Below are 23,313 nucleotides of genomic sequence, written 5' to 3'. Positions count from 1 at the left end.
CTAACTATTATCAGTAAAAAAATTGGAAATAAAAATATTTATTAACATTTACAAAGCCCTCAATAAAAATAAATTCTTAGGTTTACATCTAAAAATTGTATACAAGGTCTTTGTGCTAAAAATGACAAAATATCATGACAGACATCAAAGATGTAAAGGAAGAGATAATCCATGTTCATGGATCAGAAGGCAATATCAAAAACATGCCAATTGTCCTAAAAACTGACCTATAGATGCTACACAATACCAATCAAAATGCCAGAAGGTTTATTGTAGACGTCAACAAGTTTATTCTAAAATTTTGATGTACAGTCAAAGAAATGAAAATAGTTAAAACAATTTTGAAAACAAACAAGGTGGGAGGAATCACAATACCTGATTTCAAGACTACTATAACGCTACCACAGAAAGGCAATACAATATAAACAAAAGTATAGATTCATAGATCAATGGAACTGAAAAGAGTCTTGAAATAAGCTGATATGTATATATGAGCAGTGAATTTTTTCTGCAAAGGTATATAGCAAATTATGATGAACCAATCAGTCATCAAAAAAGTAAGTCTTGACCGAACATTGAGGCTATACAAAAATTAACTCAAATTAGTCATACATCTTAGTGCAAAACTGCACAATTATAAAACTTGGAAAGAAAACAAGAGAGTATCTTTATGCCCTGAAGTTAGGCAAAGAACCCTTAGACATGATGCCAAACCATGATCCATAAAAGACTTCATGAAATTAAAAAGTATTCTTCGGCTACAAATGCAAAAGAGAAAGAGAGATAAGGAGGGAAGAAGGAAAGGAAGGCTGACAAGGCACACATGAGGAGAAATATTTGCAAATTACATATCCAACAAAGGGCTTATATTTATACATAATTGTTAGGTGACAACATTGTTGTTTGTGTTATTCACAAAGTCATGTCCAACTCATTCTGCGACCCCATGGACTGTAGCCCGCCAGGCTCCTCTGTCCATGAGATTTCCCACGCATGAATACTGGAGTGTGTTGCCATTTCTTCCCCAAGATCAAACCACATGTCTCCTGTATTGAAGTTGGATTCTTTACCACTGAGCCACCTGGGAAGCCCTAGGAGAAAATACTCCCTGAATATTTTTCACATTTTACACAGTCTTGGCTTCCTGAGCTTGAATAGTAAAGGACTAGCAAGACAAATGATCTTCCCCTTGAGAAATTTGTATGCAGGTCAGGAAGCAACAGTCAGAACTGGACATGGAACAACAGACTGGTTCTAAATAGGAAAAGGAGTACGTCGAGGCTGTATATTGTCACCCTGTTTATTTAACTTATATGCAGAGTACATCATGAGAAACACTGGACTATTAGAAACACAAGCTGGAATCAAGATTGCCGGGAGAAATATCAATAACCTCAGATATGCAGATGACACCACCCTTATGGCAGAAAGTGAAGAGGAACTCAAAAGCCTCTTGATGAAAGTGAAAGTGGAGAGTGAAAAAGTTGGCTTAAAGCTCAACATTCAGAAAACGAAGATCATGGCATCCGGTCCCACCACTTCATGGGAAATAGATGGGGAAACAATGGAAACAGGGTCAGACTTTATTTTTCTGGGCTCCAAAATCACTGCAGATGGTGACTGCAGCCATGAAATTAAAAGATGCTTACTCCTTGGAAGGAAAGTTATGACCAACCTAGATAGCATATTCAAAAGCAGAGACATTACTTTGCCAACAAAGGTTCGTCTAGTCAAGGCTATGGTTTTTCCAGTGGTCATGTATGGATGTGAGAGTTGGACTGTGAAGAAGGCTGAGCGCCGAAGAATTGATGCTTTTGAACTGTGGTGTTGGAGAAGACTCTTGAGAGTCCCTTGGACTGCAAGGAGATCCAACCAGTCCATTCTGAAGGAGACCAGCCCTGGGATTTCTTTGGAAGGAATGATGCTAAAGCTGAAATTCCAGTACTTTGGCCACCTCATGCGAAGAGTTGACTCATTGGAAAAGACTCTGATGCTGCGAGGGATTGGGGGTAGGAGGAGAAGGGGATGACAGAGGATGAGATGGCTGGATGGCATCACTGACTCGATGGACGTGAGTCTGAACGAACTCCGGGAGTTGGTGATGGACAGGGAGGCCTGGTGTGCTGCGATTCATGGGGTCGCAAAGAGTCGGACACGACTGAGCGACTGATCTGATCTGAGCAAGACAGTGTATCATTCTGCAAAGAGAAAGACGTATATTTTCCAGGAGCCCTTTGCTTACATCCCATGGTAGGTCATGAAGAGATCTTTCCCTTTCCTATTTAGAGAGAATTTGTTTAAATGCTGGAGTTAGACACTTCCTTGTCGCTCATTCTTGCTCTTGTTCTCACTCTTTCTTTTTCTCCACGGGAAAAGGACGGGCTCATGTACCAGCAGCCCCTTTGTGAGTTCTGAGTCTCATAATTTTGAAGTTCCTGTTCTGTGATACCCTCTCCTTTTCCACATTGCATGTGTGGGATAACATCTGATTCTCACATCACTCTTTGAGGGCCTTGGTGCCTGTGCTAAAATGGTGTTTTAGCTCTTTTATATGTTCATTTGTTTTAGTTTTTTTAAATTTTTCCCTTTTTAAAAAATTTCAAAATGCTACTTGAGAAATAAAGATATGAAAGAAACCAGAAAAAAAATTATTTATTTTTAATTGGAAGATAATTGCTTTACAATATTGTCCTGGCTTCTGTCATACAACAATCTGAATCAGCCATAGGTATACTTATGTTTGGGCTTTCTGGGTGATGCTCCTGGTGAAGAACCCCCCTGCCAATCCAGGAAATGTAAGAGACGCAGGTTCAATGTCTGGGTGGGAAGATCCCCTAGAGGAGGGAGCAGCAACCCATTCCAGTATTCTTGCCTGGAGAATCCCAGGGACAGAGGAGCCCAGAGAACAACAGTCCACAGAGTTGCAAAGAGTTGGACATGACTGAAGTGACTTAGCACACACACACATATACACATACACATGTTCACTCCCTCTTGAGTTTTACCTCTTTTTTACCAAGAGCAATAACTATCTGATTCCCTGATCCAGAAAGTCTCATGTCTCCTGTCAGAATATATATATATATATGCTATTGCAGACTAACTTATATGCTTGCACATAGAATAAGATCTTATAGTTTCAGACTTAACAATAAAGAACTCTCAAAACTAAATGAGAAGGAAACAGATGACCCAGTTTTTAAAAACTAGCCAAAAAAAAAAAAAAAAAAACTGAACAGACAATTCAAAAGAAAATACTGTTAGCAAATGAGCATAAGAAAATGTGTTCAACACCAGTAGTCATTAGGGAAATGCAAATTTAAACCAAAACAAGGTACAACTACAAACCTATTAAAATGGATAAAATAAAAGAAACACACGCAAATATCTGGTGGTACTAAATGCTGTCAAAAATGTGAAGCAACAGGAACTCTCATTCTTTGAGGTGGTAATGCAAAATGGTACAGCCAGTCTGGGAAAGAGGTTAGCAGTTTATTCTCAAATTAAACATACATGAACCATATGATCCAGTATTCTCACTCCTAGATATTTAACCACGATAAGTGAAAATGTATGTTCATACAAAATCGTGTATGCTAATACGTATGAGTGTGTGTATATGTAGTGTATGATATGCATAGTGTGTATATAGATACAACAGAAACTAGAAATAATTTAAATATCCTTCAAAAACTAGGGAATGAATAAATGAATAAACAAATGATGGAACAAAGATACAACTGAATACTAGTCAGCAATAAAAATAAAGAAATATTTAACAATGCATAAATTTCACATGCATGATGGTAAGTGAATTAAAACAGACTCAAAAGATTACATATGATATGTTTTCATTTATATTATGTTCAGGAAAGTCAAAAATACTGGGATAGATAAGATAGCAGGATTGCCAGAGACTGAGAAAATGGGAAGAATTGACTATAAAGGGGCAGCACCAGAGAAATTTGAGGAGCAAGAAAATTATTCTGTGTTATTATGATGATGTTGGCAATATGATTCCATTCTTTTGTCAAAGGTCATAGATCTGCACACAAAAAAGTGAATTTTACAGCATGTAAATTTTAAAATAACTTTTAAAAAGCTTCCCAAGAAATAGCCTAGTTGGGTATTATCTCATATACCTAATTGGGTATAAAGCAGGATTTATTATATTTTAATACATTTTTAAATTTCATGTGTAGGTTTTCTGTTTCATAGATAACAGATTCCTTATACTGGCTCATCTTTTTATGTCCTAAAAATCTACCATCTTCTCTCTGCTTTATATTTTTGTCTTTTCACTCACTGTGATTCTCTCTCCCTGTCTTCAAACTAATCAGTTTTCAGTCATGTTCGGCCTAGTTGTCACTTAATTTGTTTTGAAATGGTACTCTATCTTCAATATTTCACTTTTTAGATTTCCCATTCCTTTTTTTCTCTTTCCTTTGTTCTCTTTTTTGACTAGGGATTCCTGTTTAATTCATGTTTATCTTTTGTGTGTGTGTGTGTAAAGCATTAAGAATAATTTTTTTCTCTTTCCTGGGTTTCATTTTCTTCTAAATTCCATGCTTCATTTCAACAATTTCTTTCCTATCCTATCCACCCACCTAGTACCCCAAATTATGACTATAATTTCCATTCTGTTTCTTATCTTGCCAATACTCTCCAGACTTTCTATTTATGATAGTATGCACATAGTTTCCATTTGTTTCTTTCTACTTATTAGTATATGACATACATCTTTTCCCCTATTAGCTATATCTTTTGGGCTGAATATTTATTGAGGATTCTTCATATTGAAGTGCTCAGGTTAGGGTGAATGCATTCTTGGCTAGCTTCCCTGATAGATCAGTTGGCAAAGAATCTGGTTTAATTCCTGGGCCGGGAAGATCCCCTGGAGAAGGAATCGGCTACTCACTCCAGTATTCTTGGGCTTCCGTTGTGGCTCAGCTGGTAAAGAATCCGCCTGCAATGCAGGAGACCTGGGTTCAATCCCTGGGTTGGGAAGATCCCCTGGAGAAGGGAAAGACTACCCACTCCAGTATTCTGGCCTAGAGAATTCTATAGATTGTATAGTCCAAGGGGTCACAAAGAGTCGGACACGACTGAGCAACACTCACTTTCACTAGACTCTTGGTTCTGCTCCTTCTTGAGAATGTGTTTAATGGGCTGAACTGGATTCATTCTGCTTAGTGTTCAGAGGTACTCATTCCTACACAAGGAGTTCAAGTTTAGCATTGTTCTCTTGATTTTTTAAGTTCTAGAAAAATTGCCTCTTTCAGAATTACCCTCTGATTCTTGTTTCCCATTTAACTGTCTTTTCACAGCAGCTTATTCAAGTCAGACTGGAATACCATTAACTTCACTTCAAATTTGGGAACACTGGTAGGAATTCTCAGATTTTCATGAACTTCAGGAGCAAAAGGGTGAGGAATAAATAGGATTGATGTCACACAGGGCCACACCCTTCTGCCCTTCTGTTTACTTGATCGATCAGCTATTTTTGAAGTTGATAGCATTCATTTGTGCCATCACCACCTACCAACTTTTCAAATTTTGTTAAAGCTGGTAATGTTTAAAAGAATTTTCAGATTTCTTGTGACGATTTTATTAGTAATGGGATGAAGAGGATATTGTCAGCTGGCTTCCCTATACCATCTTTACAAATAAAATGCTTCTTAAAAAGCATTCCAATTTCAGTTGGAAAAATACTTCAATTTAGTATAAGAACATCACAGACATACAAATCTCATAAGAAGACAATATACTCCTAATGTCATGCTTTTATTTTGTAGACATATTAAATCAAATGATGTCTCTATAATATCCATTAGTGACTCTCAAAGTCTATTTCAATATGAATGGAAAGACCAAGTAAATGTTTCACTATCAATCCCAGTAATAATATTTTATATTTGTGTAGTAATTTGTATGGCATTTACAAGGCAGAAGGTTAATGTCTCTTTTCTAATAAGGGAAAGGATTTAAATTCTAAGTATTATAATGTTTGGCTTTTCTGGAATTTCAAAAAGACATTGAACTAATTTCCACACTTGGTTGTCTCAAACCAAAGACAGCCTAGCACAGAGGTGAGGGATATCAGCAGCAGATGCCAATAAATATTGGTTCCCACACCCAAAATGTCTCCCCTGACATGTTGCATCACCTGCAAACTGTCATTGAAGGCTCATGTAAAAAATTAAATCAAATTGTCTTTAATGACAATTTAACCAGCTAGATCTGCATTAAAATATTCTATTGAAATAGGGAGAGGATTACTACATGACAAAAATTTGTGTTTTATGGAGTCTGCTGCTGCTAAGTCACTTTAGTCGTGTCCGACTCTGTGTGACCCCATAGACGGCAGCCCACCAGGCTCCCCCGTCCCTGGGATTCTCCAGGCAAGAGCACTGGAGTGGGTTGCCAGTTCCTTCTCCAGTGCATGAAAGTGAAAAGTGAAAGTGAAGTCGCTCAGTCGTGTCCGACTCTTAGTGACCCCATGGACTGGAGCCTACCAGGCTCCTCCGTCCATGGGATTTTCCAGGCAAGAGTACTGGAGTGGGGTGCCATCACCTTCTCCGTTTATGGAGTCTAATATCTGCATTATTTCATACAAACAGTGAATGGTGACACCCCAGACCTGGCATATAAGTACTGTGTATAATTCAACAGTGGACACACATCAGACTCAACTGGCAAAATGCCCAAATTGCATTTCATGCTCAAAAGCGAAGTTTATCCAGGTGCACTCCAGTAGACTTACTTGGTATTGGAGCTTGTCAATTCATCCAGCTTCATCTTTCCACTCCACCAAGGAAAAGTTAAGTTGGCAGCCAGTAGTGAGCAGAGGAGAAAAGGATGGATCCCCAAAACAAATGTTTCATGCAGCTGCTAGGAACCTCCCGCAAATCCCCATCTCGGGGCCAGCTAGCCAGGAGGAGCCGGCTCTCCACAGCCATCCAGGTGTATTGTCATGGCCATAGCTCCACTCCTAAACCCCAGGGGAGTCAGATGTCGTGTCGTGAGAACACAGCAGCCCCCACCTGGGGCACCAAAAAACTGTTAGTGAAAGTAGAGTCCACCTATTTGCCATTTAAATGCCAACAGAGAGGGAAAGTTGAGGGAAAGAAAAGTTTGCTTTTTGGGGAGGCTGGCAATGGAGGTAGAAGTGGAGATGGGGGTGGAGAGTGGATTCCTGCCCAAGAACCAACTCCTATGCTGATAAGCAGTGGGCAAGAGCTTTTATAGGCAAAAGGAGGGGGCTACATGTAGAGGCATCACAGTCAGCTCTGAGAGTTATCTTGAAATTGGTCATGTGGTGGTCTGACCAGTGCCATCTTGATTTTTTTTAAGTTCCCATTCCCTTGAGGCCAGTTCTCAAAATTGTGGCAGTTTATGTCCTGGCTATGGTCTGGTCATCAGGCAGTTAACTTATTCCACCTGGAATTGTGGAAGTTTTTGTCTTGACTATGACCTGGTCATCATGTAGTTAACTTCTTTCACTTGGTGGAGGTTTCAGTATCTATAAGACAACTCAAAGGATATGGCTCAGAATATGATCTACAGGCCTTGAAGAGGAGCTAAAGGTCTGTGACTATACTTACTCACTAAACTATTATTATTTAGTCTCACTGGGCTGTTTTCCCTTGTTCCTGCATTTTCTGACTTCTCTGATTAAATGTATTATTGGAGTAACGTTTTTTTCACAGGCAAAAGGCAGGCAGGGGACGTGGAAGGGGGAGGATCATAGGATCCTACTCCATTTCAAAACCGTGTGTAAATCACAGTGTCTGGTGGACGTGGAAAGCAACTGACGAATGTTAAGTCTTGTCACAAACAGTGATAGTTATGAGGTTTTATGTCACTTATAAACTTACAAGTTAGCTTGAATTCAAGCAGAAGACATAAGACCCTGAGATTTTGTTATGCAAAGGCACAGCAAGTAGCAAGAGCTTCCTTTCCCACTCTAAGTCCTAAGGGAGCAGTCCCAAGCATCCCAGCTAGATGCTGCATAGATAATGGATTTATGTCAAAGCTGAGGAACTCTACTCTTGGGAAGCCGGAATCTCTTAAACTGGGATGCAAGCAAATCTTCCTGACCTTTGCCCTACAGGAAAACCTTATCTTTAATAAACTAGACAGTCAACAAACCTGCCTTCTCTGCTCTGAAGGGAGATCTCTCTGTCATCCAAGGTTACTTGTTTTACAAAGATCCTTGAAATTATAGTCTAGAACAAAATGTGTCAGTACTTCTGTTCACTAGACACCTTTGTAGAATTATCTCCCAACAGATCTGATTAAGATGTGTTTCTTGGTATAAATAAATTTCGAGAATTCTAACCAAGTGCCCTGTGAAAGAAACAGGATAACAAATGGGTATATATTGGAAAGGGGTGAGAGGCTCAAATTTGTTATTTTATGCTAGGATGGAGTTGATGCCTGAAAGTTAAGGCATGCATATGTGTGTGTGTGTGCATGTATTTGGTTGGAGATGGGAATGATGGAATATTAACATGTGTTAACAGTCTACCAGGTAACCAGGCACTGTATTAGGCAATTTGGAATAACAATTAAGATCCAAAGGTTTTGAAGTTAAACACATGTGGTTTGTGTTACCCCTCTGCCACTTATTAGCTGTGTATCAGCAGGCAAGATATTTGGTAACTCTGAGAGTCCATGTCTTTAGATGAATATCAAAAATAATAACAAATCTTCCTCCATACTCTTAGTGTGAGTTAAATGAGACCATGCATAAAGTGCCAAAGAAATGTTAACATTTGGTAGTCATTTATTTTTCTTTACTAAATTGTCTGACAATCCTAATTATTGCCATTTTTCATCCTTAAAAACCATCGCTTAGCAGAAATTACTTTTATGCTAAACAGCTATAAATGTCAAAGCTCAGATTTTACCCAGGCCTAATTCTAAAGCCCCCTTTTCTACAACTCTTTGTACTGGACCACTGTGCCCTCTGCTAAGAGGCAAAGGTGGGAATCTTTGCAACTAAACATGAATTATTGCTTTTCTTGTCTTTTCTAATACTTACCTGCAATACAAAAAAATAAACAAAACTTAGAAGTATTAATACATAAACATAAACCCTTAGATACACTCCAGTATGCTTTTAAACCTCAAACCAAATGTTATTTCTGCCAGGTTACTGGATTCCCATCTCAGATATACATAGAGTTCAAATTGTAACAAACCTTGTTTTGCCCTGATTTAATATTATTAGATGTTCAATTCAGTTCTGGTTTATGTGCTCTTGAGATGGTTTAAAATCCCTTTCAGACAGTCTTTGGGTCCACTCCCTATCAAACTATGACAAAATCATACTATAAATACTTTACTAGTGCACTGGATTCTAATTCCAACAGAAGGGCAACTGCTTCATTAAAAACAATGGAATTCACCTGCTTTCATTTTCAGCTGTCGGCATTTATACTTTCGTCATATTTCATTCTACTTTTCTCAAATTTACTAAAATTTGAAACTTTATTCCTAATCCACAGATTTGCATCCCAATCTATTAAAAAAAATGTACCACAAGGAGAGGTACCATAGAGGTTTTCATACTTTCTCCACAAGTGAACTTTCTGATAGCCAAAGACAAATAATCAGATAATATATAATAAGTAAGTAACAATAAGAAATAATAATAAAATAGCATGGTCTAACTCAAGATATTTTCTCAGTTAGTTATTAACTCACTCCAATTGGAATTATGTTTTTCCAATAGGACTCTCTTCATAATTTACACACTGTATCAATGTTCTCAGAAAAATACAATATCCTTGGAAGCCATGGCAAATTAGGTAGACAAGACAACGCAGCAATCTACATAGCAATACTGTGTGTTTGCAGATTCCTGTAGCAGGATGGTATGCAATACACTATGGAATGCCAAAAAGGGAAACCCACTTGTGTTTATATACTGAATACTGTTGGCCCTCTGTAACCATGGGTTCAACCATGGATGTTAAATTTCCCTCTGAGCTTGGGTGAATCCATAGATGCAGAACCTGTGGATACTGAGGGCTGACCATCCTACACCATTTAATATAAAAGACCTGAGCATCATCTGATTTTGGTACATGTGGGGGTCCTGGAACCAATTCCCCACAGAAACTGAAGAACAACTGTATTTAGTCAGAAATCTTTAAAGTCAAAAGGGAAATGTGACTCTGTCAATTTCAAACTCACCATGCAACGGATGAAGGAAAAGAAGTCATGGAAAGGAATGACTTGCCAATGATGAAAGACCTGAGGAAGGTCCTCTATTGAGGCAGAACTCAGAGCCTTGACAAATTTCACCTTGATTCTAATGCTTATTTTGGTAAAGGCCATAGAAGGATTGCTCAGATTCTCTCCTATGATGGAGGAAATTATTTTAAAAGGAGAGCTGAAATGCTCAAATCCACATATCTTCAGCTTTGCATAATGCCTTTTTCCAAAGGCGTGATCAATAAGGCATGGAATCCATTTGCAGCTTGACTGTCTCAAAGAGAATTAGATATTGAAAACAAGCAAACAAACAAAAACTTTAATAAACATTCAACTGGTTTATTAGAGCACTGAAAGAGGTCAGTAGATTGAGAGTTGCCATGACAACTGTCGGCAGGAGTGAAGGAAAAGTTGCTCCCAGCTCTCTCTTTGAACTATGAATTAGGCGCAGCCTACTTTTTCTTCTCTGGCTCTCACTTCCTTCCCCTGACAGCCCAGCTTCCTCCAGCTGTCTTCACATCGGGTGAAGGAATAACTTCTGTTAGGGAGAATGTAACGGAAGCACAGGTTGCCTTATTTCAGCAATTATAATCAATATAAACACTCAAGTGAAATAAGCTGCCATCGGGGGGCAAGTCAAGCAATAGAATAACATATTAAAAAGCCAGTATTTTAATGGAAAGTGTGTCTATCCTTTGAATACCAATCTGCCACTTATTATATGTCATACAGTAATATGAAGGTCTTTTCCCAGCATTGACTTATTTGCTCATTGCCCACTTAAAATTCTGAAACATTCACTTTGACTTGTTATGTCTGGATTTGAAAAAAATCCCTGGAAATATAAATCCAGAATACCAAACTTGAATCACATAAATTCCATCATCTGACACTTTATATTTTGTTGATTCCTTAAAAAACATTCTCTTCTAGTTTTTAAATTGAGCATGCTTTAGGAAAGGACGGCAATAAGCTCTACGTCTGGCTGATAATGGCAAAGGTGTAATTTGCTGACACTGTGATTCAGACTCACTTCAAGCTAAAAAGTTAATTCTGTTTATGACCAAAATTAAAGCAATCAGTAAAGTGTGTCTGTGATGACAGCATATACAGAAATTGCAGAACTGCACTGGGAAAAGTCAAGTATGGTCAGTCACAACTCCCCACTTCTGTCTTCCTCTCTATTAACACCATGCTGAGTGAGATACAGTTTCCAAACTTAAAATAATCACACACAAGAAGGAAATTTATTCTTCCCTGGTCTGATTCTCATCTCCTCTGCTAGTGACACAGCCTGTGCATTCAAAATCAACAGGAACTCTTCTGCACTTGGAAAGAGATGCCAAATTACTTACATAAACAGAGTACTCAAGTTATGCACGAAGGATTTTCAATTCTCACAACACAGACAAATCTATCTCTACAAATCTGGACACCATTTAGAAAACAGAAGATACTGCGCTTGTATCAATGGTTTGCTGTTGGGCTGTGGACACATTAATTTGTCAAAAGAGCAACACATGAATAAAGTACAATTGTGTTACTGAAGCAAAGAGAAACAGGATGATCTCAAGTGGGTTGTTGATTAGGACTCTCAGTGGGCAATTGACAGAAATCACAGTCCAAACAGACTTTATGCAAAAATAAAAGAAGGAGATGGAAAAGGAGAGAGAGCAGAAGCAGCAGCAGCAGAAGAAAGAGCAGGGGAAGGGATGGATAGGAAAGGAAAGGGGAGGGGGAAGAATAGGTAGAAAGGAGTAGAAAAAAGAATATTTTGAACCATCACTTGGGAAATAAGGAAGGAGAGAAATCGGCTTTTCTCCATCACTCTGCTGTGTTTCCATCATAGTCACTGTGGAAAAGCGGGCCAAGAACAGGCTCTGCAGGTTCCCGGGTTGGGGGAGAACAGGGGGAAGGATAGTTAGGGAGTTTGGGAGCAACCTGTACACACTGCTATGTTTAAAATGGATAACCAACAAGGTCCTACTATATACACCAAAGGGAACTCTGCTCAAGGTTATATGGAAGTTTAGATGGATAGGAGGCTTAGAGGAGAATGGATACATGTATATGTATGACTGAGTCTCTTTGCTGTCCACCTGAAACTATTACATTGTTAATTGGCTATCCTTCAATATAAAATAAAAAGTTAGAAAGAAAAAAAGGACAGGCCCCACCTACTCAGAAGTTTTTTATGTGTTGGGGAATTTGAAAATCTTTTTCTCAGACCTCTCAAGAAACATTTCATTTCTTCTCACTGTTTCTGACTGGGTTCTGTACCTAGTACTAACACTACTCAGTATGGCCGGGGAGATATGATGTGCTAATTAGCTCAGGCTTGGCATGTGTGCACACTCAGTCATGTCTGACTGCAAGTCCGTGGACTGGAGCCCACCAGGCTCCCCTGTCCATAGGATTTCTCAGGCAAGAATACTGGAGTGGGTTGCCATTTCCTTCTCCATGATCTTCCCAACCCAGGGAACCCATGTCTCATGTCTCCTGCATTGTAGGTGGGCTCTTTACCAGCTGAGCCACCAGGGAAGCCTGGACTGTGGGCTAAATTTGGGGAAATTCTAAGGGGATCTGGAATATCTGGGATTATAGATGATCCGTAAGAGGTAAGAAAGTGTTCAAATTGGAAAAGAAACTTTCTAAATTTTTAATTTTACTTATTTCATAGTTTCCCTGGTGAAATTATTCTTTCAAATTCAGCTATAATGTGTTGAACACCAGTATGTGCAATGCAAAAAAGTATGGGCAAAGGGCAGTGGGATGATAAATAAGGTACAGCTGGGGTTCTAAGGAGCTCAAGGTGAGGCTGGGCAAGGGGCAAACATATGAGACACTGTGTCTACCTACATTGTTGTCAGGACTCTGTTAAGTGTAAATGGAGCTAACAAGCTGAACTCTGGGAGAGGGCTGGGGATTATACAGCATGGACTTAAGGTGTAGTATGTGATTCTTCCATAAATGCTTCTTTAGTTGAGAGATTAGGGAAAACGATAAACCCACAGATACCACTGGGGTCAGGGAAGCTTCACATAGACGCAGGGGTTGACAAGGCAGGCAGGAAGCTAATAACCCTCAGAATAAAGGAACAGCAGAACTAAGAAGCAAGCTGACACAGAGACTCGGAACCATCTTTAAAACTGATTTAGGTCTTATGTCCACAATGTCTTAATAAGACTGTCAAATGGATTCATTACTTTCTCATAAAACCACAAACCTGTCCTTCTGCCTTAAAGATTAAGTACATTTAACAGAACTGCTCTTTACAAAGCCATGATGATTATTGCCTAAGTAGCCTTTTTGCTTCAATGGGCCCTCTGTGTCCAAATGAGGAACATCCATCAAGTGTAGTTCATCCTTGCTTATAGACAGAAGACCCAAATTGATAGCCCTACCTTACACGCATGCCAAGCTTTACACATTTTCCAGATTCTCCAACCTTTCCTTACTAATGCCATTTCAACATTGATAGAGAATTTGAGAGGAAGAACTTTGGAAGGCAATGGTGATATCAGACATTTCTATCTAACTTTGCCAGACTCAGAGACAGACTAATGATTTGAATATGTCAATCATGGGCAAGCCATTCTCAATATTTACCCTACGTTCACTAGATGATGGTAGGAACCAGTTCTATTTTTTTCTGCCAAGGATCCAATGCATAATTCAGAGAAGCAGGAAGCCACAGCAAACTGCAGAAATGTATTAAGTCCACACAGTTTCCTCTCTATCTTTAGAACCACCAAGATGATGGTTCTTTCAATTGTGAGAATCAGGGATTACACTCGTTCAGGACCTAGATCAATATGAAGTGCATCTGATTTCATCCTGACTAAAAAGCAGGTTAGGCTGAAAGGGCAGAGAGGAAATAAAAAGCAATTTTTGGTTTTGCTTCACTGGCTTTGTATGGGCTTTGGCAGAGGAGGGGAATGGACTTCCTAAAAAAGTTGGATTACAATTTGATTTTCATAATTTCAAACAGTGAATACAGCAAGACCTTACGATTAGAAATATGAAAATTTCTCCTCCTTTCAGGAAGTCTTCATTGGTTCTCTAGAAAATATGGACTTCTTATTTTAAGTATCTGGTAAAGACAGTTCAAAAAGAAAAGCTAAAGTACTCACAGACTAACTCGTATTAGATAGTTATCTAACTAGACTCCAATGCTCTTACTATGACACTTAGGGACTATTATAACCAATGCATTCTAAAACTCTTTCAGGTATAGACTATGTTTTGTGATTCCTTAACGAGATTCCCAGGTGGCGCTAGTAGTAAAGAACCCACCCGCCGATACAGGAGACATAAGAAGTACGAGTTCAATCCCTGGGTCAGGAAGATCTCCTGGAGAAGGAAATGGCAACCCACCCCAGTATTCTTGCCTGGAGAATCCCGTGGACAGAGGAGCCTAGCGTGCTACAGTCCACAGGGTTTCAAAGATTCAGACATGACGAAGTGACTTAGCACAAGCATACATTCTAAACATCTTGCAGGTTTAGATTATGTTTTGTGATTCTATAGCAATTACTCAACCCCTCTTTGGTCTCAGTGTGCACTTGTAAATGGAAACTAGATTGCAGTACGACTACCTATGCCGTATCACCAGCTGCTTCTCCTTGGGGCATTCACCCAGACTGACATATCCCCATTTGGGAGTACTGTGGTGACTACCAATGTGCTTAATTTAGGGACACTGCGGCATGATGCATCCTGGTACAGCATGTATTTTCCAAAAGGAAGTTGGAGATTAGCCCTAAAGACTTTTGAAGAAGAAATATTCTCTTAAGAGGCAACAGAGAAATTTTAGAGCAATAAGGCTCACAGTTGAGGTATACAGGGTCTCTGTGATAGGCAGGGCTTTTGTTTTTATCATGGTAAAAGCCATATGTAATGAATGGATTTATATATCCATTCTGTATGATAATCATTTCCTGATGATACCATTTGTCTAACACAACTAGATATGGCCTTCAGTCTGTGTGGAGACTTGAGGACCAACCCACACTCACATTTCCACAGTCTCAAGTAGCGCTGAAACTATTGTATAGAGAAAAGCTATAGCTTGGGGCACTGAACAGAGACCAATGCTGATCCATAAAGGTGGAGGCATTCAGAACAACTAACGGACTTGTAGCAAGGCAGTGATCTCCTGTAATTAACTCAAGGAAGACATGAGAAAAAGGGAAATGACCTTCAACATATAGGCTTGGTCTGGGCATGATCAGATACTGACATCTGACATCAACACAAGCCAGAATTGCAACAAGTTCAGGGAGATATAGATCAATTACAATGAGAAAGATATAAGCCCTTCAATATCTTAACTAAGGCATTTCATATCAGAGAAGTAATGAAACAGAAGCATGGAGGATAAGGATACATGTGTAAGAGTTGGACCATAAAGAAGGTTGAGTGCCAAAAAACTGATGCTTTCAAACTGTGGTGTTGCAGAAGACTCTTGAGAGTCCCGTGGACTGGAAGGAGATCAAACCAGTCAATCCTAAAGGAAATCAACCCCGAATATTCACTGGGACTGATGCTGAAGCTGAAGCTCCAATACTTTGGCTACCAGATGCGAAGAGCTGACTCATTGGAAAAACCCCTCATGCTGTGGAAGATTGAAGGCAGGAAGAAAAGGGGATGACAGAGGATGAGATGCTTGAATGGTATCACCAACTCAATTGTCATGAGTTTGAGCAAGCTCCAGGAGATGGTGAAGGACCAGGAAGCCTGCTATACTGCAGTCCATGGAGTTGGAAAGAGTTGGACACAACTTAGCGTCTGAACAACACATATGTGATTCATGCAGAGTTATCTATAGAAGTAAAAGTAAACAAAAAATAGTTCATATGGGTCCAAAATTAGAAGAATAGCTAAAATTATGGATCTAAAATCACAAATTATAATGCCATTAAAACTGATATTACAATGTTAACACAAGTTTTGTTTTGTTTTTTTTTTTTTATGATGTCATTCTGACTCCAAGAAAGCAAAATAACAAAATAGTATGAATTTTAGGATTCCAGAGAATGCATATGAAAAGTAATGTGCAAAAATGAAAATTGCATGAGATGATGCTTTTAATATTAAATGAGCATTATTATGAATTTGTTTTTAAATTATACAAAGGGTTTAAATGAGAGGTAGTAAGGGAGAAACAATTTTGCTAAAGACTGCATTATCAGACAGACACTAAAAGTATCTTTGCCCAATACTTAGATAAATGAAGACTTTCAGAGCATGGCAGGAAAAGCTTAACTCTCTCCCAAGGAATAAAAAATGGCAACTACAATGAAAGGTATTAAATTATACTGGCATACAGTCAGGCCCAGAGAAAGCAATGGCACCCCACTCCAGTACTCTTGCCTGGAAAATCCCATGGACAGAGGAGCCTGGTGGGCTGCAGTCCATGGGATCGCTAAGAGTTGGACATGACTGAGCGACTTCATTTTCACTTTTCACTTTCTGCATTGGAGAAGGAAATGGCAACCCATTCCAGTGTTCTTGCCTGGAGAATCCCAAGGACGGTGGAGCCTGGTGGGCTGCCGTCTATGGGGTCGCACAGAGTCGGACACGACTGAAGCTACTTAGCAGCAGCAGCAGCACAGTCAGGCCAGCAACAAGCAAACACATTTTCCCTAAATTAGCTCTCAGGGCTCCATTACAATGTATGCAATATTCTAGTATTTGAGTGTATGATTTACTATAAATATGGACCTCAATATTTCTTTGACTCATTAGCTGGGTAACTGACATGGCTCAAGAGAGCTTTAATTTCCTCATCTGTCAAATAATGAGTTAGAACTAGAAACTTCTTCTCACTAAACATCATAGAGATTATGGTGCAAAGGAAGAGTATGACCCAGTATTTTAGGGAAGTGGAGCTATGCTCCAAAGAAAGGCAATGCCAAAGAATGCTCAAACTACCGCACAATTGCACTCATCTCACACACTAGTAAAGTAATGCTCAAAATTCTCGAAGCCAGGCTTCAAAAATATGTGAACCGTGAACTTCCTGATGTTCAAGCTGGTTTTAGAAAAGGCAGCAGAACCAGAGATCAAATGACCAACATCTGCTGGATCATCAAAAAAGCAAGAGAGTTCCAGAAAAACATCTATTTCTGCTTTATTGACTATGCCAAAGCCTTTGACTGTGTGGAACACAATAAACTGTAGAAAATTCTGGAAGAGATAAGAATATCAGACCACCTGACCTGCCTCTTGAGAAATCTATATGCAGGTCAGGAAGCAAGTTAGAACTGGACAAGGAACAACAGGCTGGTTCCAAATATGAAAAGGAATACGTCAAGGTTGTATATTGTCACTCTGCTTGTTTAGCTTATATGCAGAGTACATCATGTGAAGTGCTGGGCTAGATGAAGCACAAGCTGGAATAAAGACAGCTGAGAGAAATGTCAATAAACTCAAATATGCAGATGACACCACCCTTATGGCAGAAAGTGAAGAAGAACTAAAGAGCCTCTTGATGAAAGTGAAAGAGGAGAGTGAAAAAGTTGGCTTAAAGCTCAACATTCAGAAATCTAAGATCATGGCAACCAGCCCCATCACTTCATGGCAAATAGATGGGGAAACAGTGGAAACAGTGGCTGACTTTATTTTTCTGGGCTTCAAAATCACTGCGGATGGTGATTGCAGCCATGAAATTAAAAGACACTTGCTTGCTCCTTGGAAGGAAAGTTATGACCAACCTAGATAGCATATTAAAAAGCAGGGACATTACTTTGCCAACAAAGGTCCATCTAATCAAGGCTCTGGTTTTTCTAGTAGTTATGTATGGATGTGAGAGTTGGACTATAAAGAAAGCTGAGTGCTGAAGAATTGATGCTTTTGAACTGTGGTGTTGGATAAGACTCTTGAGAGTCCCCTGGACTGCAAGGAAATCCAACCAGTCCATCCTAAAGGAAATCAGTCTTGAATATTCATTAGAAGGATTGATGTTGAAGCTGAAACTCCAATACTCTGGCCACCTGATGTGAAGAACTGACTCATTTGAAAAGACCCTGATGCTGGGAAAGATTGAAGGCAGGAGGAGAAGGGGATGACAGATGAGATGGTTGGATGGCATCACCAACTCAATGGACATGAGTTTGAATAAACTCTGCGAGTTGGTGATGGACAGGGAGGCCTGGCATGCTGTGGTCCATAGGGTCACCAGGGATCAGATATGACTGAGCGACTGAAATGAACTGAACCAAACTGGAGCTATGTTCCATGTTTTGTGAGATGTTTCAAATCCCTTAATTTTACAACACTGTAATCTAGACTAGAGATGTGAGAGTTGGTCCATAAAGAAGGCTGAGTGCTGAAGAACTGATGCTTTTGAATTGTAATGTTGGAGAAGACTCTTGAGAGTCCCTTGGACAGCAAGGAGATCAACCCAGTTGATCCTAAAGGAAATCAACCTTGAATATTCCTTGGTAGGACTGTTGCTAAAACTGAAACTCCAACACTTTGGCCACATGATGTGAAAAGTCGACTCATTGGAAAAGACCCTGATGCTAAGAAAGCTTGAAAGCAAATGGAGAAGAGGGCAGCAGAGAATGAGATGGTTAGACAGCATCACCAACTCAATGGACATGAATTTGAGTTAACTCTGGGAGACACTGGAGGACAGGGCAGTCTGGCGTGTTGCAATCCACAGGGTCATAAAGAGGTGGACACAACTTACCGACTGAACCCCAACAATCTAGACTACTGAGACGTTTTTCTGACACAAACAGGAAAGAAAATCAAGCAGTTCTCATTTTGCTAAAGTGGCTAAGCAAATTTTCTGTCAAGCATTTTAAACAGAGGATCCAATCTAAGGATTATATGGAACAAGACATATTTGAGCCTAACAAAGGAGATTTTCGTGCTGTACATCAGAAAGTGAAGTCGTTTAGTCATGTCCGACTCTTTGCGACCCCATGGACTGTAGCCCACCAAGCTCCTCCGTCCATGGGATTTTCCAGGTAAGACTACTGGAGTGGATTTCGATTTCCTTCTCCAGGAGATCTTCCTGACCCAGGGATTGAACCCAGGTCTCCTGCATTGTAGGCAGATGTTTTACGGTCTGAGCCACCAGGGAAGTCCCTACATCAGAAACCAAATCTAAATAGGATTGTTTAGTTGTTGCCGTTTTACCAAGTGAACTCAGCCAAGCTCAAAGCAGTAAGACCCTCACTTGAGTAAATGATGTTTCTAGTGCACCCAGACTAAGACCATATCCAGAAGAAACCATGCTGCCAGCACATCCAAGTGCCTCCAAAGGCCTGGACCCATGCTTGGTTTTTGTTAGGAAAAGCATATTCATGAGTCATTTATTGAAGGTCAGGGGTCTTCTTCAGGACAGCTGGGCAGACATGCTGCGTGCAGTGAGTTTTGAGGTAGACATGGTAAAGAGAGTCTGCTATCTGGCAGATTGCTATCTGGCACAGTTTAGGTGCCAGGACACAGGGAAAGGAACGACTAAAGGGAAAAGGTATCAACCTTTCACCTTTCAAGCTAATCATCCACCTACGGCTAGTACAGGAAGTGTGTGGGATTCTCAGTTCCTGCAAAGTGCTTATAATTGGCATACCACTGGACAGCATTTGTTTTATTTACTATAAAATACTTTTTATCTCACATTAAAACTTTTAGCATTTCCAGAATTATTATGCCTTTGGGGGAAATCATTGTCATCGTTTTGATGACAGACCTCTTGTTTTTCATTTTCACTAGACAAGCAATTCCAACTCTAAGAAAAAATGGAAAACTGCTTACTCTCTTTCACAGTGGTAACCTCTTCTGTACTTAATTATCAGACATAGTAAATCTTGAGTCAATACCCTGTGAAGTCAGCTTGGGCTGCTGCTGTTTTGAACTGAGGGCTGGTTAGCTTACTTGAATCTAGCTAAGGCAGGTTTGTGTCAACAGTCTGCAGACAGCTCTGAACGTCCAGATAATTAAGAAAACGAGAGACCCTGTGGGTGGTGAGAATATAACATTCAAGTTCTATGACTTGTATTTTAGGGGCATTCACTGGATTTTTTGGTTTCTTTTCATACAATTAAAGGTGTAAACTGAAAAGAAGGGGGAAAATATCACACCAGTTGCTCATTTGGTTTCAAAGGGCTGTGGGTTATCGTCATTCATCAATCAGGCCTAGAAATATTAATAAATGCAAGGAGTAAAGCACATATTCTATCCCCACATCAATAATAGGAAAATATAATAAAAAACAATAAGTAAGAAATACATTTGTTGTATTTGAAAAGTAAAACACAAGTAGTATATGGATCAGTTGCCAGTAATGGTCTTAACATCCATGCCATATCCCATGGGTCCAACTGGGTATTGCTAGAATCTCTCAAAGGGTAGGTTCAGAGAGAGAGATGGGAAGAGAAGGGATAGAGAGAAGCTGTTTACAGAAACTCAAATCCCTTAATGCCTCCACTCATCCCTAGGACTCTACCCTCACTGCTTGGCAGGAGACAGGCCACTAGATGCCATACTTCTTAGAAGAACTTGAGGAAATCCTTCCACTGGGTCATTTCTAATATTTTCTTTTTATTCATAATGCATGATCATGATAAACAAAAGCATGTAAAATCCATTATGACATCTAATAAAACAGTTATGTTGGGAATAAAATCCCTTATCCATCACCCAGTGCTCCCTAAATAAAAATATTTATGGGATTCTTTAAACTCCAGTATGTTTGCTCATTCTCAGAAGTGGTGAAATTCCTTCTTCCAAATATAGGAAAAATCCTTCTCCTACCCCCACACCTGCTATTGTCTTCCAGAATGTAAAAACCAAGTCTAAAGCTCTAATGGTTGCAATAAACAGTTATAGGAGATGGATGTGTGTTTAATTTTTCCAAGGGATATGAAATCAGTGGTTACATAAAACATCTGAAATCATACTTTGCATAAAATCACCTTAATAAATATTTGTTAAATTGAGCAGAATTTATAAATCTTCCAGGAATTATGAAATAAGCACTTAGAAATGGAAATTCCACCATTTAAAATGAATGTAATTAAGGATAATTAATAACATAATTCAAATATATAGTGAAATTGAGATGAATTAAATGTCAAAAAGAGCTGATGATTTATTTTGCTTGAATCTCAAAAAATTAATGCACTAAGAGCACTATTTTCTATACAACTAATAAATGTAGAGTTTAATTTTATCACAGAAGAGAAAAGCTGACTGGTATGTGTCTCTCTGTTTCTAAAATCATACCTCAACTTTGACTCAATAAATGATGATTTTTCAGGTTTTGCACTCTAAATGGTTCTGTTATTTGCTACTACTTTGCCAAAATTTTATTATCCTTTGGGCTTTCCTGTGGCTCAGAGCTAAAGAATCCACTTGCCAATGCAGAGGACATAGGTTTGATCCTTGGGTCAGGAAGATCCCTTGGAGAAGGAAATGGCAACACGCTCTAGTATTCTTGCCCAGAAAATCCCATGGACAGAGGAGCCTGGTGGGCTACAGTCCGTGGGGTCACAAAGAGTCAGACACAACTGAGCAACTAAACAACAGCAACAAGTGATGTGTCATAAGAATCATATAATCACAGATCAAAAATATAAGGGAATTCATATCCCTGTCACCATCCATCAGGTAAGTCAAGTATCAATGTGCCTTTTTCTGGACAAGGTAGTCAAGGATATCCAAGCCCAGTGGTCCTAGAGATAGCTCAGTGCAGGTTTATCCCTGACTCTTCCCACAAATACTCTTTCAACTGTTTCACAAAGTAATCATCCAAGGAGAAGTCAAATGGCTCATGAAAAGTTAAAGAATCACTGTAAAATATGCCTTAGGAAAGTAGATACAACCAAAGCTGGATTATCTAGGTCAAGATATTTCTCTGGTTTAGTTATCTTCAAAACAAGAGGGCTGGACTATGATAATATGGGACTCAGTTCATCTTTAAGCATCAAGTCTGGCAGATTTTACTTAAGAACTGGGCTGTGAAGACTTAATGAGAAGGGGAAAGAGCACTTTGATTAGTGATGTCTGTCCTCTGACCTCAGTGTGGAATTGAGTGGTAGAATGTATGTCGTAGATTCCCACTCAGAATAGATTCACCCCAAGATAAACTCCATCTCCAGTGTTCCATGGTCCAGGAAATATACATTCTTATCGAGCTCCAATTTGATACAGTGTGTTACTCATCCCTATCATTTTACTGAGGAATCTCTCCGTTCGCCCTCTGTGCTGCTGTGCTGTGCTTGGTCACTCAGTTGTGTTTGACTCTTTGCAACCCCATGGACTAGCCCACCAGGCTCTTCTGTCTGGGGATTCTCCAGGTAAGAATACTGGAGTGAGTTGCCATGCCCTCCTCCAGGGGGTCTCCCCAACCCAGGAAGCAAACCCAGGACTCCCGCACTGCAGGCAGATCCTTTACCAGCTGAGCTACCAGGGAAGCCCTCTGCCTCCTCCTTTTGTCAATTCCCTGCCCTCCTTTAAATGTTCATTGTCTCACATAATTACCTTTCATTTTCCCTCTCATTTCGTTCTGATTTTCAGAATTTTCATCCTTCCTTGAAAATTCCAAAGTACATAACCTAATTCTGTTCTTCTGTTCAGGTAGGGACATCCTTTCATTTCAGATTTTCTTAAGGGAACATTCCAGCCAGCAAGGTATTACTCCATACAATTGTCATTTTCTTCTTAATTAGGGACACTTTAATGTCTTACTACACACACACATACCCAGACACACAAACATGCAGAGAAAACACTCATAGTGTAAGAATGCAAATTATAGAATGTACAAAGAAGAAAATCACCCATACTTCTATCTATATGGTAGTTTTTAATCTTAAATAAAACTATGGTCATGCTTCATGCACTACACCTCCATTCTCCCTGTGCTATACTTTGTGTGTGTGTGTGTGTGTGTGTGTGTGTGTGTGTGTGTGTGAGTGTGTGTGACATACAGGCTGAAGCATATCTGGAGATGCAGTCAATTATTTAGTGGAAAGAACATACTGGTAAAATTCAGGGAATTTGTTGTTTATCCTTACATAAATCTCTTAAACACGTTAAACCTTCAGTTTTCTACAGGTAAACCTATTT

The 23,313-nt window shown here is 39.4% G+C and overlaps 1 protein-coding gene and 1 long non-coding RNA gene across 5 annotated transcripts in view; both read right to left on the bottom strand.

The window, feature by feature from the left end:
- NRG3 (neuregulin 3) overlaps positions 1-23,313 on the bottom strand; it is a 1,228,440-nt gene that overhangs the window by 986,861 nt on the left and 218,266 nt on the right. The window lies entirely within an intron of this gene.
- Positions 4,489-7,356, bottom strand: LOC129621422 (uncharacterized). Its single transcript, XR_008699349.1, has 3 exons — positions 6,764-7,356; positions 5,121-5,212; positions 4,489-4,966 (listed from the first exon to the last, which is right to left on the bottom strand). It is a non-coding gene; the product is annotated as an uncharacterized LOC129621422 (long non-coding RNA).

This window comes from Bubalus kerabau, chromosome 1 (genome assembly GCF_029407905.1).
Source record: "Bubalus kerabau isolate K-KA32 ecotype Philippines breed swamp buffalo chromosome 1, PCC_UOA_SB_1v2, whole genome shotgun sequence".
NCBI lineage: Eukaryota > Metazoa > Chordata > Mammalia > Artiodactyla > Bovidae > Bubalus > Bubalus kerabau.
The sequence above is the reverse complement of the archived record's forward strand: the minus strand, read 5'-3'. Positions and strand labels throughout refer to the sequence as shown.